Below are 20,720 nucleotides of genomic sequence, written 5' to 3'. Positions count from 1 at the left end.
AATTTATTCAGCCGCTCTAAATGTAAAACTAAATGAATTATTAAACACTCTTGACACATGAAAGTGTAAAACAGACAGCCCACAACAAAGGTGGAAAATGATTGCGTTTCCTATTTAACAAACATATAATTTTGCTCACATGGATAACTGAATATTAATCAGATGAGGGGTGAGGCAGTGGTGCAGTAGGTAGTGCTGTCACCTCACAGCAAGAAGGTCGCTGGTTTGAGCCTCGGCTGGGTCGGTTGGCGTTTCTGTGTGGAGTTTGCATGTTCTCCCTGTGTTTGCGTGGGTTTCCTCCGGGTGCTCCGTTTTCCCCCACAGTCCAAAGACATGCGGTTCAGGTGAATTGGGAAGGCTAAATTGTCCATAGTGTATGAGTGTGATTGAGTGTGTATGGTTGTTTCCCAGAGATGGGTTGCGGCTGGAAGGGCATCCACTGCGTGAAACATGTGCTGGATGAATTGGTGGGTAATTCCGCTGTGGTGACCCCGGATTAATAAAGGGACTAAGCCGAAAAGAAAATAAATGAATGAATAATCAGATGATGTCATTACGCTGCTGTGCCATCAGCCAATAGTTGCATTGCTGATCATGATTTCGAGGATCGATAAATCTGTCCTTCACAACGCAGCGATCATAGATCAGTTCATCCAGACATTTTAATCTGATTCCCAAATTTGTTTGAAGAACCAAATTATCCAGAAATCAGTTATCAAGATTAAAAGATCCAGGATCTATCAAATCATCTTAGATCATTTAAGTGAGCTACGAAGATTCAAAACAACCAAAACATAATCAAGCAAGATAAAGTCTATAAGCACTTGACAACGAGATCATGCAAACTTGTAAAAACTAGGTAAATAATTGATAATAAATGATGGAAAATAATTAATAAACTAAATAAAAAATTGCATAAGTTAACAACAAAAAAATTGTTGCAAAGTTGCACAACAGAGCTCCATTACGACTGCTAAAGTATAAAAAGAGTAACCTGTGAGCAATAAAACTTTGCTCTGATCTGTCTCAGTATGGAGGACGGGGGTCTGCAGGACTGCTGCAGCATGTTGTTAACAAGGATGGGGTCTAACGCTCCAGCGGCTGAGATCAGCTTATAGCTTTTACAGTTCAAACCACACCGCATGCGCTGCCAAATGTGTCACAATTCACACACACCACTCCTTTTCATCCTCTGCCTCCTTTCAAATCACATGTATTCTGTCTCTTTTACCAACTTGAACATTTTATACTACGACAGTGTGTCAAAGTGTGTTTGTAAGCGCAATTTTACCATTTGTGTGTAAAAAAAAAGAGAGAGAAGGAGATGGATGAAGATGGAAAAAAGAGATGGAGTGAAAGATGGATAAAAGGTAACTTTGATCTTCAGAAGAAGTGAAAGTGAACATCATTACTCTCTTTGGCCTGATGTGTCGGTGTATAATTTATAAACTCACAGACCAGAGATCTGAGAGACTCGCTCGCTGCCCTCAGAGCCAATTCCTCTGGACATGACACATACTGAGAGACTGGGCCTTTATTAGACCTAAGGATGGAGAGGACGCCTTTACTGGCAGGCTGCGAACACAGAACACCCAGATGGGGGAGTTATTGGACGACGGGAATGAAGGCTCACACATTCAAAGTGAGGCGCGTTTGCTTTACCAATGCTTTACTGCTGTCATTAAGGTATCCTGTGAAAAAAACATATGCTTTTCCAGAGTCATTTTCTACAATGTTTTTCTCAACCCAGGCTCATTGAAAATATGTGCCCAGGACTACAGTTTTTGAGAACCGACAAATATGTACCCTGGACTACATCCTCTTGTAATTTTTGTATTCACCAATCCACTAGAGGGGGCCGTGCACATTTTTGACAATCTCAATGTTGAAAATTTCAGAAGCCAAGCCAGGAGACCTGTTTCAAGCTGAATTCTTTATTGGGAACGTGTTGGTAGTTCTGCAGTCAGAGAAGTCTACAAGAGTCTGCAAGAGTCTCTTAGAGTCTAAATAAGTCCCGATGCAAATGTGGTAGATAGTTCTAGAATCGATCCAGACATTGAAGTTTCATCCGACCAAATCTAACCAACAAAAGAGTTTCTTTCAGCCCGAATGGATCCACAACGGCACAGTCGCAGAGACCCTGCCTGTTGGTCAGAAAGTGCATAAAGACAATAGGTTAAATGTCTCCAACAGTTGCTCTGCTAAAGTTTTTGAATGAAATGAGATTTTTAAAAACCAAAGAATATAACTTTTCAGTTATATAAATATTATTGTTGTTTGGAACTAGATTATTGTAGCACAACGGTGCTGGACAACGGAGTCGAGGATCCATGTGCAGTTTATTCATAAGATTAGTCAGACAGGCAACGGTCAAAACAAGAGTAAACAGATACATACAGATATTCCAGAATCGTGGTCAATAAACAGGCATGTGGTATGTACAGGCGGCAGGCAGGATAAACAATAAAACAAAGCAATGTTCAAAACACTGCTAGACAAGGCAAGGGAAAATGTATCGTAATGTCACAGTTTTAACAGAAAACAAGACTCAGCAAAGTCGATGTGTTTGTGTGCTGCATATATGATCCATGTAATCAGTCTTTGAGCAGCTCTCGGCTGTGTGTGTGTAATCAAAGAAGAACCGGAACAGGCGTGAGTGTGTGGTGCATGACAGGATTTGTAGTTCCTTTGGTGGCAGATTTGTAGTTCTCTCGCGATCTATATGGACTAGATTGCTGGTGATTGTGACAATTATATTCATTTTTTTCCAGTTACTTGGGCATGTGGGCGGCGCAGTGGCACAGTCGGTAGCGCTGTTGCGACCCCGGAATAATAAAGGGAATAATCCAAAAAGAAAATGAATGAATGAATGATACTAGGGCATGTTTTCTTATACGTGTTATTTCTCATATCCACCAGAGGCTGCTGTGTACGTTTTTGCAAATAATAACTTGACCACAAGAGAAGTCAACTTGTCGTCAAGCATAATATATCAGTTTGATATTGACTGGCCCACCTGCTGTCCAAAACACAAACCGATAGACTTTTCAAAAGCAAACTTGAAAAGAAAAGCCATCGTAGTTGGGTGTTTGTACCGTGATCTCGCGCTGTTTTCTTCTGGGTTTCGCTTGACCTGGTTTCTGGAACTGTTCATGGCTGAATTCGGACCCCGGTCCACTACGTTCCCTGTCCTAAGTCTGACACCGTGTGGTAAACTACCGAGCAGACCAGTCACACTGGAAATGCTTACCTGTCTATACGGAAGTAAGCAGTCAGCAGCACCACCTGTAGTGTTTGTTGTACACACAAAAAATGCAGCCATATATACCTGCAAGTGTAACGGAGGCCAGCTAGTGAAGTGCTGTAAAAGTAAAACTCACTTCTCTGAACCTGAAAAGGTACTCTAGCGATGGTCTTTAGCCTTATTCTTAGAGCAACCAATTCCCATGTGGAGAGTTCCCGGTTCAACCCTAGATCAGAGCGGGTTGAGTGGTGTAAGACCAGTGGGGTTATATTGGTACCTTGACCCAGATGGGAGTAAGGTTTAAGAGGGTGAGTGTAACGGAGGCCAGCTACTGAAGTGCTGTGCAGGTAAACTTCACTCCTCTGAACCCGAAAAAGAGCTCTAGCGACAGATGCTAGAGGCCACAGTCTTTAGCCTCCTTGTTAGAACAACTGACTCCCATGTGGAGAGTTGCCGGTTCAATCCTAGCTCAGAGCGGGTTGGGTGGTGCGGGCTTACACAAGCACATATTTCTCAGTTCTCGATAATGTACACAGGGCACATTTTCCCAATGAGCCTGTGTTGTTGTTTTTCTGTCTTGTTCATAGCAATTTTGCACGCTCAAAATTTTGAACACTGAACACAAACTGTTTTTTTAGGAGATTTTATTTTCCATATAATTTACATTTACACATACAGCTTAATCTTTTTAAATGCAGCATATTCTGGCACACACTTCAACAAAAAGAACTAGTTTTAGACTAAAGAGACCAGAAACATTTGGTTTTGATGTGTCAATTAGGGTGAGTTGATCTGAAAAAGATGAAACCACAATAACAAGTCATCTTAGGAAAAACGCTAATTGGAATAATGACTACTACAGCGCACCCAGAAAAAAAGAAGAAAGAAAAATCAAAGAAATTACTTTTATCCAAAAGTAACCAGTCAGCAACTATTTTACAGACATTAAAAAAGAAAGTTGCATTTGCTCTCTACTACGTGCTTCAAACAGAAGATTTGATTCCTCTAAATCGGCAAATCCGTTTTTTACCCCAAACAAAAATGACTTATTACATCAGCCAGTACCTTATAAACACCCAGCTCTCGGAAGCAGCTTAAAACCACCAAATCAGCACCATGCAATATGCACCAGATGAAAAAAGTGACAGAAGATGCTAAGTTAATGAAACAAAGAGAGAAAAAGCAAAAAGTCTAATTGGCTTAAGCTACACCAGCAATTAAATTTTCAATTCCCTAAATAGCTAAAGCTCTCCGCACCCTCAAGCATTCTTTTATTATTGTAAAAATCTCTGTCACCTGTTTAAAATTGATTTTCAGAGGAGCAGTCCTCATTTCCAGCCTTGTGTTAAGCAAGTCATTAGAGATGTAATCATTGAATCAAACCACCGATGTAACCAGCTCCAACACAACCACACTGAACAACATCTCATCTGAAAAAACATGTGACAGCTATCGACTGGGTTATTCGCCACCATCATTGGTCCAGTTGCATAATTGGTTTACATAATGCCACGAATCAATAAAAAATCGATTTTTCATAATCACCATCCCAGTGAGTGGTAATGAATAGATTCGTGTTGGATGCAGGGAAGTGTGGGACAAAAACAGTTCTGGGAAATCATCATAACTGCCTTCGCTGCCCCACTGGGCTCTAAAGTAAGCGATGGAGCCACTGACGTTGAGCTATTGATGTTCTACGGCTAAATTAAATTCGCAGAAGGGTGCACACCTTAGGAATACAGAGCTGTAGAAATGGCCTTCGATCAATAGGAATCTTATCAAACATCCTTTTCAAATCCCATTTTTTTTGGAGAAAGGAAGAGAGTCAAGGCCCAGGTGAGGGACGGAGAAGGATATTACCAATGTATCTGCGGTTTGTGCTCTTTCCACACAAAGTTGAATTACGAAGTTGTGTTATGAATAAATGTTTAATAGAAGTCTTCAAATAATTCATACCATATCCAATATCCATATAACAGGATTGAATGAGGATTTCTTTTTTATAAAAATGTCCAAATACCACTAGAATAGAGTTACATATTTTGCTGACTTATGTACTTATTTTATCTGAAATGTAGGGTTGCGATTTGGAGAAAAACAATCGAATTGCGTTTTATCTGATCAAAATTCATTCATTCATTCATTTTTTTTTTGGCTTAGTCCTTTTATTAATCCGGGGTCGCAACAGCGCTACCGACTGTGCCACTGCGCCGCCCACATGCCCAAGTAACTGGAAAAAAAATGAATATAATTGTCACAATAACCAGCAATCTAGTCCATACAGATCGCGAGAGAACTACAAATCTGCCACCAAAGGAACTACAAATCCTGTCATGCACCACACACTCACGCCTGTTCCGGTTCTTCTTTGATTACACACACACAGCCGGGAGCTGCTCAAAGACTGATTACATGGATCATTTATGCAGCACACAAACACACAGACTTTGCTGAGTCTTGTTTTCTGTTAAAACTGTGACATTACGCCTACCCAATTCACCCAATTCCAATTTAGCCTACCCAATTCACCTGTACCGCATGTCTTTGGACTTGTGGGGGAAACTGGAGCACCGAGAGGAAACCCACGCTAACGCGGGGAGAACATGCAAACTCCACACAGAAATGTTAACTGACCCTGCCGGGCCTCGAACCAGCGACCTTCTTGCTGTGAGGCGACAGCACTACCTACTGCACCACCATGTCACCTGATCAAAATTGTGATTGCGAATTAAAATGTGATTTACTATAATTTTTTAAAAGAGCTGCAGGTTTGATGTGGTGGTTTTAATAGCACCAAAGAAAGACCAAGAATAATCCCAAAGTATGCTACACTATGCTACTGTTTATTTAATACCATTTTTTCCAGTAAAATTGTCAGTTGTCATGACAAATTAAGAAAATAACTACAGTATTTGAAATTCAATTAAATAAATAATATATAAAATCGTTTATATAGATATATAAATCCTTTACATTTAGATTGTTATATTTTTTATGATGCATGATGCATGATGCATTGACAATACTTTCCATCCACAATTTTAGATTTTACTTCACAGCACAAGAATTCTTGTATTTGTATATTGTATATATTTATATATTATGTGTAATACAATTTTGTCCTTTAATATAAGCAGTCAGATATTTGACCTGATATTCTGAATGTATCAAACAAAAATCAAATACATGCTCAGAACAACATTAGCATTTATAGCAAATAAATAAATGTAGATATTATCCTGCTTGCTTTTTGAGCGTTGTCGAAAGAGTTCTTAAACACCGTCACCATTTGGTCACTGTGTTCCCGCACTCAACAGAAAGGGCTGCAATTGGCTCTAATGGTTAATGCGACTCTGGCATTATTCACCAATGAGTGACACCCTTGATTTCTGGTTTGATTTTATGGAATACATGGTAACACCAAACATGCTTTAATTAGGGATGTCCAGATCCGATCACGTGATCGGAAATCAGGCCTGATCACGCAGTTTCAGATTCGATCGGAATCAGGCATTACCCCCGATCAGGACTCGAATATATGTATATTTTTAACACATCTAGTATTTTTAACACATATTAGTATTTTTTAACACATCTACAGTTATGTGGTGACAGAGTTAGACCTTTTTCTTGACTTCACACAGAAACAGCAACGTGTGCAGCATGACATCACTTTGTTGCAAAGACGCTATTGGTTAAATGCCAGCAAAGACCGTATGTCTGCGGTCTGGTATTATAAAGTTGATGATGACAAAATTCCTATAGCAAACTGTGAGATATGCAAACTTGAGATTGCCTGCCGGCTATTTTAAGTTGAGGTGCTGTTTGTTTTTATATTCGATTTTTTTGATATTTACTGTTGCACTAAAGTCTAAAAGTGAAGAATTGATGTTATTTATTACTTAATTGTTCAATCTACCTTACAGAAGTGCTGTTTGTTAATAGCATTGTTGAATGTTAAAATAAGGTGAATTAAATAAAGAATAAGGGACATCCTGGATCTGCTTCTTCGCTCTTCTTTATTTGTTTTCTTATAGTATATATTTTCAAGTATAGGATTGGGTTTTGGTATCGGTAGACACTCAAAATCAGATGACTCTAACTCAGACTCAAAGGCAAAAAAAAACCTGATCAGGACATCCTTATTTAATATGTTGTGTTTGATTAGCCTGCACAGAACTGCATTATAACAGCAGGCTAAAATGTATTTCATCTGATAAATCAGCGCTGCTTCTTCTCCACTTGATCATGAGCAGAAGAACTGGAAGCAGTGGACTGTGGCATAATAAAAGCTCTGCTGCTTTTAGGACCACAACTCCCATGATTTCCCACTCAGTCACTGCATCATTAAACTACACCTTTGTTTGTTGTGAATACGCTCCCTCTAGTAGCGTAAATGACATACTGTGTGCTTAAGATTTTAATATCTGATTAAATTAATTTGATAAAAAATATATATTATTTATTTAAATCATTTGTAATAGTAGGATATGGTTAGTAATTTAATCACCCATTAGTTAGTGTAAAAACATTGACAATGTTGTGTTGTGTGTTGTACTGGAACTATGCCGTCATCCATTCATTTTCCTTCGGCTTAGTCCCGTATTTATTAGAGGTTGCCTCAGTGGAACGAACCGCCAACTATTCCAGTATATTTTTTACGCAGCGGATGCCCTTTCAGCCGCAACTCAGCACTGTCAAACACCCATACATTCTCGCATTCACACACACACTTATACACTGCGGCCAATTTAGTTCATCCATGGTCCCTTAACCCTCTTTTCCTGTTTCCAATTCTATTCCCATTTCCATTATATTATACTTATGCACATGTCAGATGTTTTGCTAGCAATTTACAGTGCATTCAAGCTATACATTGTAACAGTATGTTTACTGATAAACACAGTCAAGCAAGCTAAACAAATCCTAAATGACGCCGAAAACAGGGCACAATGCATCCATGCATTTCTGTCACACATCTTGTAGCAATTGTAGTATAAAAGAACAAATGTAATGTGCACACTAGGTTTTGACTGACTACATCTGAAAATGAGGTCCTGATGATCTCGTATTTGCATTTCGGCTATTGTGAGATAACCGTGGCAAGCGCATCCACAACCATTAATGCTGTGATGACCTTTGATTGACATTCAGTGACGAGGTTTAATAAGGATTGCGTTTAATGAAGCGAGACGTGTGTGTGATAAAACCAGAGTGGATCTGCATGAGGATGCATATGGCTGAATCGTAGTTTTTAAACCTCCCAGTGGGCTGAAAAAATATGTTCACTAAATTAGTATACACTGCATATTTTCTCTGGTCCGTCGATGCATAGAATATGAATCTTCTGGCAGCGTTTCTTACGTTTTTTCGCCTTAAAAATGAAACGCTCTCTTTTACACACTGTCAGATCTGAAAGCAGCTCTACAGTCGCTGACGGAGCTGATGGAGCAGTATTTCTGTCTTACCTTCACAGCCACGAGGGATAACATTAATCTAACTGCATTGAGGGAGAGTTTTATTCAACCTTATTCAACCATGGAGGTTTTCTTTGATAATATTACTTTTTTATTTCTGAATAAAATGAAGAGAGAACGAAGGACAGAGTGTGAGAGTGGAGGGCAATGGAAGAAGATAAGTGTGTATTAGTTGGATCATATACCCACACTCTGGTAACAAAGCCTATGTTGCCTCTAGCTAAATGTCAATGAAGGGGCACTTTAAAAATTAAACGATGAAGTTCTTAAAAATGACTGTAACAAAGGTGACGGTAATTCATCTCCCACGCTGAGTAACTTCTTTCTTGAGGCCAGATTTCAGATATCTCCACATTCCCCAGAAGGACATGAAGTCATCTAATGTGACCGTATGTCACATCCACTGATGTCTTCCTTGTCTCTCAGGCCTTTTCATTGATTTCTCTTTCAGAATGTGCAGTACATACCATTTGGTAAAACAAACCAACATAAATGATTTATCATTGTGTGAGTGCCTGTGCAAAAGTGCTCTTGGATTGAGTGAATTACCAGAATAAAACTAGACTGATTTAAATTTTTTATTTATAATTTTTTTTGGCATGACTTAAGCCTCATTTACACTAAAAGCAACTCGCAGCGGCAAAGCGACCATTCAGAGACCAACAGAGAGTGAGCGATTTCCTGCGACCTCAGTCTATGCGAGTGTCAGCAATCGTTGGCAACCAGGTGGGTGTGTGGAGTGACGCAACAAAGTTGAGAATTCTTCAACTTTATGCAAATGAAGAGCAATTTCTTGAGCGACAGCCAATAGGATTATGACAGCATGGTTATGACCGCACAAAAAAGTAGCGGACAAAAAAAAAGCGAAAATAACGATTTCAGTTAAAATTGATCAATCGTGCATGTTGAGAACAGACACACAGAATAAAACTAGACTGATTTAAACTTTTTATTTATAATTTTTTCTAGCGTGAATTAAGCCTCATTTACACTAAAAGCAACTCACAGCGGCAAAGCGACCATTGATTTCAATAGAGATTGAGCGATTTCCGGCGACCTAAGTCTATGCGAGCACCAGCAACCGTTGGCAACCAGGTGGGCATGTGGAGCGACGCAACAAAGTTGAGAATTCTTCAACTTTATGCAAATGAAGAGCAATTTCTTGAGCGACAGCCAATGGGAGCACCAGTGGAGCTCACGTGATCCTCTCTCAGCTCCCGCAGAGGCAGGTTATATTCTTCATGCTGTAGACCAGGGCTTCTCAAAGTCCAGACTCCGGTTCAGAAGGGTATTTAATCCGGACCAGACTCTGTTTCCTATTGCAAGACCATGCGTAAAGGATTCAAATTCTGGATTTCCTTCATTGAAAATGCACAAACCTTGTAAATCAACTGTTTAGCGTTTTGTATTTAAAAAAAATATAATATATAATATAATATAATAATAAAAAAAAAATGGACCAAAATAAAAATTAAAGGCAAAATATTAAAAGTATTCCTGCGTTACTCTGTTGTCATGACATCCAGTGATTTTATGAGGCTTAAAGTGATTGAGCGGGCTAATCGCACACGTATCTGCTTTAATGCACCGCAGCAATGTGATCATTTGAATGAATGAAGATGTCTGTCTTCCAAAAAAGAAAACTTGATGAAGAGAATCGACAGTTCAAAGTTGAATAAACAGATAAGTATGTGTTTATTTTGCCACAAGCCAGCACAAAGCCATTCTGCTTGATTTGTAATGCGACAATTGGAGTTGTAAAGAGTAGAAATGTGAAACACCACTTTGAAATGAGACATGGACATTTTCAATGGCAGTATCCACAAAATACAGATACGAGGACCGCAAAACTACAACACCTAAAGTTTTCATTATACACCTTTTGTATTTTTCACTTTTTTTGGAGAGAGGTCTGGATGCAAACCTAGTGCAGTTGGCCTCTATGCAGTGCTTTTTAATGCCCCATGGTTTCCGCTACATTCATTCCTCATTCCTTTGGTGCCACACCAAAATTCATCCCGCCACGGCTACATTACAGCTTCTCATTTAAAACATTCAGTCGTTTTTTTAATAGCGGGTTATAATAACACCAAAACGTATTAAAAGGTAAGTGAATTATAACAGCGCAAACTTTTCTGTAACCGTAGTAGTGCTGTGCATTGTTTGTTTAACCCTTAAAGGTTATGTGCTGACTGACTGACAGGTGCGTGAGGCTAGTAAACATGGCGTAGCTTTCAGTTATGATGAACAGTTTCCATAATTATACTTTATAGATAAAGGTCTATGGCTCTGCATTAATGACTTTATCTTGCTGGAGTTTATAGCCGTTTCACTTTACTTCAGGATGCATTAATGCCGCTCTGTAGGTCTATTAGAACAACATTAACGCGCTAAATCGCACTTCAGCAGCGTTTTTTTGAGAGCGCACAAGAAGATCTGCGTTTGAGCGGTGTATATTTGAGAAAGCGTGCAAGAAGTTTTGTAAACGAACAGAGAAAATTGGCGCACAAGCAAAGAGATTCACATGCACGTATTAATGTAATGTGTCTTAATAGAGTGCATTTACTGTGTATTACATGAATGCGATCTCTACTTGTAATACTGCGCTCACGACATTTGTTATTGAAATAGCGCCATAGGTAGTTGGTAGATCTGTGTAAAAAAGGGCCTGCCACCACAGCTGGAAAAAAATCCTAGAGGAAACACTGTACCACATCTAACCCTACCCTCACAGTGACGTCACTAGCTCCACTGAGTGCATTGTAATCTCAGCTTGCATCATCATGCCTGCATCAAGATACTATTGTTTTTTTGGTCCACCTTTTGTTGTGTTTTGTACAAAAATGCACTAATATTAGTAGTTTTGCCACATTTACATTGTATTTAATGTGTTTTCAATACAAATGCCACTTTATTTGAAGAAAAATAAATAATGTTGACTTGTGATGCATGTTATAGATGTTATTAAAAACAAGTTATGTAATATAAATAGTTTCGGACCTTTGACCTTAATAAAAATTCAGATTTGGACCTTTTAATGTAGACACTGAGAACCCACACTGTAAACCTACACAGACCTGCGTTTGCAGCAGATCGCCACCCGGAGTGACAGGGAGCTACAAAGTCTCTGCTAGTGTATTCGTTTGAAAATCAAACTACATGTGTTATGCTGTATGTAATTATTCATTAAAAAAGCTTTAGAAAAGGAATTTGGAGGGAATTAAACTAATCCAGCAGGCTTTGCAAATAAATGATCACATTTTACAACCTGCAATCATGTATAATGTCCATAATGAACACATTTGTTGCCTATAATTAAGCAGAATCTTAAATGTTTTGTTTATTTTTTATCACAGCTTTTCTTTGTTAAAAGACATCGTTCACACAAAACAAAAACCAGCCCAATCTAATTACATAACTATTTTTTAGGTATTGCCTTGGCTAATTTGTAAAAATTCATACAATTACACTTGTGTGTGACAATGTAAGATTTTTAAAAGAAGGCATGTCCCCAAACTCCACCCCTAACCCTACCCCTTACTGTGCGTTGACACCGAAGGCAGCGAGAGCGTCAAAGTAGCCGGAAGCTATTCATTTTCAATGGGGGCCAGCGTCAATAAGCCGACTTCGCTGGTGTGAGCGTCGAGGAGAGTTGAAATCAAGTCAACTTTATGGTAATGAGCTATGACGCGGTTCAAGCTATCAGAATGTAGAAGTCCACCACTTGAGAGGATTCCAGAGAACACAATCCTGTAAACTTTGGTTTCGACCACACTTGTTTCCAAGAGTTTGATTATTGTAGTCACTGGATTTCCAGCTATTTACAATGTGTTCTTAGAGAGACATAAATTTTAAAAAGTTACTGGCCAGTTACTGTTGTGCATTAATGTTATATGGGTTTTTTTTAAAGCGGGAATCTCATGCTAACCATCTCATGCTAACTAAAGGGGGTCACACACCAGAAGCGCCGCTCGGCCACGCAGCGCCATACATTTCAGAATTCTAAACATAAGTTTCTATCAGGGTACACACACCGGCGCAGCAAGTCCATTTCTCTGCCACGCCACGGAGCGCCATCTGATTAGTTTCATGTTAAATATCATGCTAATGTGCGCGTCTGGTATGTGATACTTTTAACTGTCATGTGCGCGCCATGTCGCGGCGCTGGAGCAGTGCTTCCGGTGTGCGACCTGCTGAAAACAGTAATGTTATTGCTGGTTCAGAATATTGCAGACATATGGACACATGGAGCAAAGCCACACCACACCACACGCAACGACTTGATTTTCCATAGTTAAACGAATTTGATAAAAGGTGTGAAAAAGCTAGAAAAACGCTAGAAAGCATGTTTTTTTTTTTATGTGGGAATGTAAGGGATTTGTTGATATGCTGCAACGGCTTCTTTAAACACGAGATCAAATGTAACAAATTTTGACGCTCTCACTACTGGAGCTGTGAAGGCACACATCGTTGTCGCCAGGGCGGCCAGAGCGAACTTTGACGATCTCGCCGCCTTCGGTGTGAACGCAGAGTTATTGGGGAATGAGCAAATCTTACTAAAATCTGTGAATGAGATTGTACAAATGAACAGGAATTAGCCACTAAATCAAAACGTTAGCAATTGCTGTGAGAATGCGTTGATGAAAAACGTCAAAATAGTATATTTTTATGTGGTTTCAGGCTGTATGTTGTATAAACTAATTGAATAATTTAGGAGCACAGTGATATAGTCAAAATGTTCACTTATATAATATTCCTCAGTCAGGCCATCATTTCAGTTCAACAGAAGCCGTACTGGCAGGCTCACGATATCAAAAAAGCTTTTTGCACAGTAATAACACACCGTTTATTTCTCGCTCTTTCACTCTCACACACAATCTAACCCTTACTTTTCTTTTCTACTTTTTTTCTGCTTCTGCAGTTCTGTTGTTTCTCTTCTTTTTCCCTGACACACACACACACACACACTCGATTCAGTTTATATCCCCGCAGACTGTGAGTCAACATATATACGCCGCACACACTCAAGTCTATTTCTACTCCTTCCTCAATCTCAGTCTTTCTCTCTCTGAATCTCCCTTGTGTTTGTGTGAAAGAAATCCAATCGTCAAGTGTGGCGCGTCATGAGTCATGACTGCGAATTTCTGCTACATGACCCCAGACCAGCAATCATTACTGAGACGCAATATCAATTCACCTAATTATCAGTGTCATGTTACGCAATCAGCACAGCAGCCAGGTTTGATTGGCTATCCATTACAGTGACCCCCAAGATCCTCAATGTCACTGGTTTGTGAACTTCATCTAGGCTGAAATCAGATGCAAATCAATCAACGCTGTAAAAAATGCTGGGTCCACATAATCCATTTGAAGGAATTAGCTTAACTTATTCTTTGTTACCAATTTATAGGCTTGTCACGATATCTATTTTTTGTTGTACAGTTTATTGCACCAAAATATATTGCGATGAACAATATTATTGTCATTTTAAGAACATTTTATGACACTCATTATATAATGCCAGAATGAGAATATAGTATATAATGCCTCCAATAGAGATAGAGATGTTAATTCAGTTAGATACACTACCTGACAAAAGTCTTGTCGTCGATCCCAGTTATAAGAGCAACAAATAAGAACTTGACTTCTAGTTGATCATTTGGAAAAGTGGCAGAAGGTAGATTTTTCCCATAAATCTCATCTGCATCCCAATCATCACAAATACTGCAGAAGACCTATTGAAACCCACATGAACCCCACATTCTCACTAAAACCAATCAAGTCTGGTGAAGGAAAAATCATGGTTTGGGGTTACATTCAGTATGGGGGCGTGCGAGAGATCTGCAGAGTGGATGGCAACATCAAGAGCCTGAGGTATCAAGATATTTGTGCTGCCCATTACATTACAAACCACAGGAGAGGGCAAATTCTTCAGCAGGATAGCGCTCCTTCACATACTTCAGCCTCCACATCAAAGTTCCTGAAAGCAAAGGAGATCAAGGTGCTCCAGGAATGGCCTGCCCAGTCACCAGTCTGAACATTATTGAGCATGTCTGGGGTAAGGTGAAGGAGGAGGCATTGAAGATAAATCCAAAAATCTTGATGAGCTCTGGGAGTCCTGCAAGAAAGCTTTCTTTGCCATTCCAGATGACTTTATTAATAAGTGATTTGAGTCATTGCAGAGATGTATGGATGCAGTCCAAGCTCATGGGACTCATACACAATATTCATTCTTTTTCTACTGCACCATGACTTTATATTCTATACTGGACATTATTTATGTTAAGTGACAAGACTTTTGTCTAAGCAAAGTCAGACCTTACTGTTCTAATTAAATAATTAAAAATCAAGGCCTGATCGTATTTTATTTTGGTAAAATAAGTGTAATCTAGAGGCTTTTGCATATCATATAAGTCACTTCTAATACCAAATGATCAACTAGAAGTCAAGTTATTATTTCTTGTTCCTAAAACTTAGATAGGCAACAAGACTTTTGTCAGGTAATGTATATTGCATCACCAAAAATAATTGAAGTCATGTTTTTGTGTGGTGCGATAAGTCGATATATTGATTGTGACAGGCCTGCCAATTTAAATATATTCAACGTGAAACAAAACAGTTGTGCCACAACAAACTCAAGAATTGTGTTGTTTCATCTCATTTTAAATAAGTAGTCTGAACAAACAACACATCATTTTTGAGAGCATGCAAAGAATCCATGACAACGGATTTTGATTATTCAGACCAAAAAAAGAAAGCATCATAAAACTTTCAATAAAATTTGACTTTAAAGTCTGTCTAAGAATAAAGCACACCGTCAGATAGTGATGGCTGAACAGCTCTGGGGAATGATTCTTTCTGCTCAAGGGCAAGCAGGCTGTCCAAGGTCACAAGAAACACCTCACAATCAAAAGGCAAATGACTGTCTGAAGCCAAAAAGAGAGAGGCAGAGCGAGCGATACAGTCACAAAGTCAGACCGCTGCACAGAGGAAAGGGGTCATTACCTGGGAAACCGAGACAAAACTAATGACACGGAGAGAGACATTCCAAGTTTGGAGCACATACACACCTAAGCAAAACACACATACACACAAGCGCACACGGGGAAAAAAAAACGAGAGATCATTAGCACTCTGCTCGGCTCCACTCATGATGTGAGTGAGTTTCAGATGCGCACAAACACACGCACGTTAATCTCTCGATGTATTATTCATAAGAAGTCATTATTACTGTCATTAAAATCTGCCTTTGATTCATTGAAATGATCAGTGGGAACTGTGTGATCTTCGCTGTCTTCCAGACCCCTACTGAAAGGGTGACTGAACTAATCCGGTAAAACAACTCATTATATACCATTGGGATTTCCACGTGAAAGGACGATCGCATGGAATCGCACTTCTTCAAAGCTTGTGCTCATCAACAGTAGTGTCTGAAAAGACATCCGGCGGAAGGACATTTCAGTGAAGGTAGCAATACCATTTTTATAACCACCGTGGACGAATTAAAAATGGCCAAACTGCTCTTCTTTAATTTTTTGTTACATTTTAGTTTGATCTCCTCTGGTAAATCAGCATTATAATTAAATAATCGAAATGGCCAATAAGGGGCGACACCGTGGCTCAGTGGTTAGCACTGTCGCCTTACAGCAAGAAGGTCGCTGGTTGAAGTCTCGGCTGGGTCACGTGGCATTTCTGTGTGGAGTTTGTATGTTTTCTCCATGTTGGTGTGGGTTTCTCCCACAGTCCAAAGATATGAGCTATAGGTGAATTGGATGAACTAAACTGGCTGTAGTGTGTGCAACATAGGCTCATTCTGAAAATGTAGCCCTATATACATTTTTGGAGATCACGAATTATATAGCCAGAGGTATGTATTGCTGCATTTCGTCTTTAAAACGAACGCATCAGGGTTGTATGAAGCCATTCCTTTTCGTGCTTATTAGCTGACCGGTTATCTCCATATGGACTGCTTTCCCACTGATACCTGTTTGTCCAGTTAGCTCGTCATGTACGTCAGTGGACTTATGATGCAGAGGAGTTGACCACGATGATGGGGTTCAAGTTTGGTGAAGAATCCAACACCATTGGATTTTAGGAAAGAGGAAAGGGGGCAGTCGATCAGTCATTCAGTCAGTCAACAGCGCCCTCAGGTGGATTTACACGAGAAGAGCAGGTACAAATGGCACTTGCGAGAGAAATTTGAGATCTCAAAAAGCCTACACAGCAGCCTCTGGTGGATTCGAGAAAACACAAACCGCAAAAACACGTAGCTCCTGAGACATATTGGGCACTCTCCAGAAATGTATATTGGGGGAATATTTTCAGAATGAGCCTGGGTTGAGTGTATGTGTGTGAAGAGTGTGTGTGGATGTTTCCTAGTACTGGGTTGCAGCTGGAAGGGCATCCATTGTGTAAAACATTTGCTGGATAAGTTGGCGGTTCATTCTGCGGTGGCGACCTTTGATGAATAAAGAGACTAAGCTGAAGGAAAATGAATGAATGAAATGGCCAATAATGCGTCAGTTTTATAGTTTATAAATGGCGGGAAAATAGAAGTAGTGTTTAAAATGTATTTTCTCTTCTGTTTGGTTATCATCATTTTCCAGAATTGATTCGATTCTTTGTGTTCAGCATAAGAAAGAAACTCAAAGCCCATTTTTCGTTTCAAATAAATGCTGTTCTATGCGACGTTATATTCATCAAAGATTTGAGATCGTAAAAATGTATCATCAAGCATTCAACAAAAACAATATTGCCATCACAGGAATTAATTACATTATTTGCTATTTTACCAATTGAACCTGTGGACTAACATACAGCTGTCAAAATAATGAATTATAATTGGCTTAAATAAAGTATGATAATATCAAAATTAAATGAAAGGGACGGACATGGTCTGCAACAATACTCAAGTAGGATGTGGCAAGATGCTCAACTGGTACTAATGGGGCCAAAGTGTGCCAATAAAATATCTCCCACACCATTACACCACCACCACCTCCAGTCTGAACCATTGATACAAGGCAGGAAGGATCCATGCTTTCATGTTGTTGATGGCAAAATTTTTAATCTACTATCCAAATGTTGCTGCAGAAATCGAGACTCATCAGACCAGGCAACGTTTCTCCAATCTTCTATTGTCTAATTTTGGTGAGCCTGTGTGAGTTGTAGCCTCAGATTCCTGTTCTTAGCTAACAGCAGTGGCACCCGGCATGGTCTTCTGCTGCTGTAGCCCATCCACCTCAAGGTTGGATGTGTTGTGCATTCAGAGATGCTCTTCTGCATACCTCGGTTGTAACAAGTGGTTATTTGAGTTACTGTGGCCTTTCTATCAGTTCGAACCAGTCTGGCTATTCTCCTCTGACCTCTAGCATCAACAAGGCATTTGTGCCCACAGAACTAGATATTTCCTCTTTTTCGGACCATTCTCTGTAAACCCTAAACATGAAAATCCCAGTAGATCAGCAGTTTCTGAAATACTCAGACCAGCCCGTCTGGCACCAATAACCATGCCACATTCAAAGTCACTTAAATCTCTTTCTTCCCCATTCTGATGCTCGGTTTGAACTGCAGCAGATCGTCTCGACCATGTCTACATGTCTAAATGCATTGAGTTGCTGCCATGTGATTGGCTGATTAGAAATTTGCATTAAAGAGCAGTTAGACGGGTGTACCTAATAAAATGGCCGGTGATTGTATACTCAATGTCAAAGCCATCTATTTATTTTATTATTTATGATTTTTGACATTTAGCTTATTTTATTATACCTTTTTCATGCAAACAATGCTCTACGATAATTTACTCACATTAAAATTCCCAGTAAATGATGCCCCATTGTGAACTGAACAAAAAAAGAAAACAAGATTAAACATTCTTTAAGCGTTGAGCACAGAGAAACAGCCTACACGACAAAAAACCTTGCTGATCTATTGATCTGACCTTTCTCATCACCTAATCTCGCATCTGCTAATTACTCCTGCTAACACCTGCCGTTTCATACTGATCTCGCTACTGCTTTCCCTCCTCAAATCCAGTTGTAAGCCATTGTAAGGCAGATGACAACCAATACCAGGGTTATCGTCTATCGCTCGAGCGGGTCAGAATTGCAGTGAAGAGGTGAGAAGATGCTAAGCTCTCCTGAATGAAACACGGTGGCCTTTTTGTCATCACATGAGGCAACTGCTTCCAGCTCTCTCCCTCACCACTAAGGCTGATAGACAGAGATTTTACAGCATTCTGATGGTGACTAACGAGGCCTGCTTCGCTTTACTGCTTTATAGCCACACTCAGTCTAAACCAATGGATCTCAAGCGTCTCTGGCCAAGTACCTAGTCACAACAATGCTTCCTCTAATTTTCATAATTATGCTAGCAAAGTAATTACCAGAACTGAGCGTGCTGACATCACGGCACATTGTAAATTGAGAGCGAGCTTGAGCAAAACTGAGCCTTATAATGCCATGCTTTGATTAATATAAGTGTACTGTACATTCCTGTAGTTGGGATAAATCATGGTTTTGCAATATCATCATCCATTATTTGGCTGGCCCCCTTTTTTTAGATGTGTGGAAATATCTAGAACAGCAGCTAACAAGCACAGTTTGTCTCTTTCTGGACATTATAGTGATTTATGAGTGAGTCATTGAATGATTCACTCAACCACACTACGACTGCATTCGATATAATATTTTGATTAGATATAATTTTTGAAGTAGTCTTGCTGTAAATTGTATTGTATGAATGTGTGTAAAATATAGGTAAATAAGATGCACCTGACCAATAAATGTCCATTGCATTGCTTCATCACCATTTAAATATCCAGTCCCTTGACCTAATAGGATATCAAAGTGTCCTTGAGGTACTAAAGTGGCCAGAGGTACAAGGGTATCTGGGTACTTTTTATCTACTCTTGTATGAGTACTAGGGTTGCATGATATTGGAAATTTCTGATATTGTGATATTTAAATTTTCTGTGATAAATATTGCGATACAAATGGATTGAATAGCTCTGTTTGACAGTTTTCTGATTTAAACAATATTCAGGTATAGAAATTACATATTTGTTTCTGTACAGGTACAAATATTTGTTTCTTGTCCAAATATCTAAAAATTCTTGTAGGTCAAGTAAAAATATTGTTTTGTTTTCGCCTGCAGAAAAATAAGTCAAAATTAGGAGTTTTTTCTTAAAACTTGAATGATTTGTGAACACAATTAACTGCACAGCATGCCATATTATGAGATAATTGTAAGAAATAATTCCAAAAAGCAATTGAATGTGTAAAGCCACATAAAAGAAAACAAAAATACGATGTGTATGGCGAGTTCAGCAGTTTAATCAGCCAGGGGTGCGTTTCCGAAAACCATCGTTAGCCAAGCAAGTTGTGTCGTTACAAACATAGTTTGTTTATTTGATGTTTCCCAAACCCGTCGTTCCAACGAACATTCGCAAATTGCATCGCAAACTTCTATGCTTGCAACTATACCTCTGGAGCTGTAGTTAGTAACATAGTTCCTGCTGTGTTCTATTCCCAGTTAATTCAATTCAATTCAATTCACCTTTATTTGTATAGCGCTTTTACAATGTAGATTGTGTCAAAGTAGCTTCACATTAAAGATCACAGGTATCCCCTCAATTCATTTAGAACATTCTAACACTTAAACTTGGAATGATTTTTAAAAAAAGCATTTAAGTCATCTCTCTTAGGTGTAATTTGCTTTCAAAGTATTTTTAAAGTTAAGTTTTAGTGATCTTCATGTTTACAATTGTGTTCCCTTCGCAGTGCACTTTGAAAACATTGATGCCATTTGGAACACAGTCATGGCTCAGGGCGAAAGCTATAGGTGACCTATTATTTAAAAGCTGAATTTATGTTACGTTTCCAAAGCTTGTGAAAACAAAAAACATAGCATACGTTAATGCTTTTAATTTATAATAGTTTCTTTATTAGGTATCTGTACTGCATATGACATCGGCCAGTTGGTTAGAACATTTCTGCAGT

General features: G+C 39.1%; 1 protein-coding gene across 2 annotated transcripts in view; it reads right to left on the bottom strand.

Annotated features, from left to right (window-relative positions):
* Nucleotides 1-20,720, bottom strand: part of furinb (furin (paired basic amino acid cleaving enzyme) b) — a 154,239-nt gene that overhangs the window by 89,742 nt on the left and 43,777 nt on the right. The gene's annotated exons all lie outside the window — the stretch shown is intronic.

The sequence above is a fragment of the Danio aesculapii genome, chromosome 25 (assembly GCF_903798145.1).
Source record: "Danio aesculapii chromosome 25, fDanAes4.1, whole genome shotgun sequence".
NCBI lineage: Eukaryota > Metazoa > Chordata > Actinopteri > Cypriniformes > Danionidae > Danio > Danio aesculapii.
Note: the sequence above shows the minus strand (reverse complement) of the source record. Positions and strands in the feature narration are given on the sequence as shown.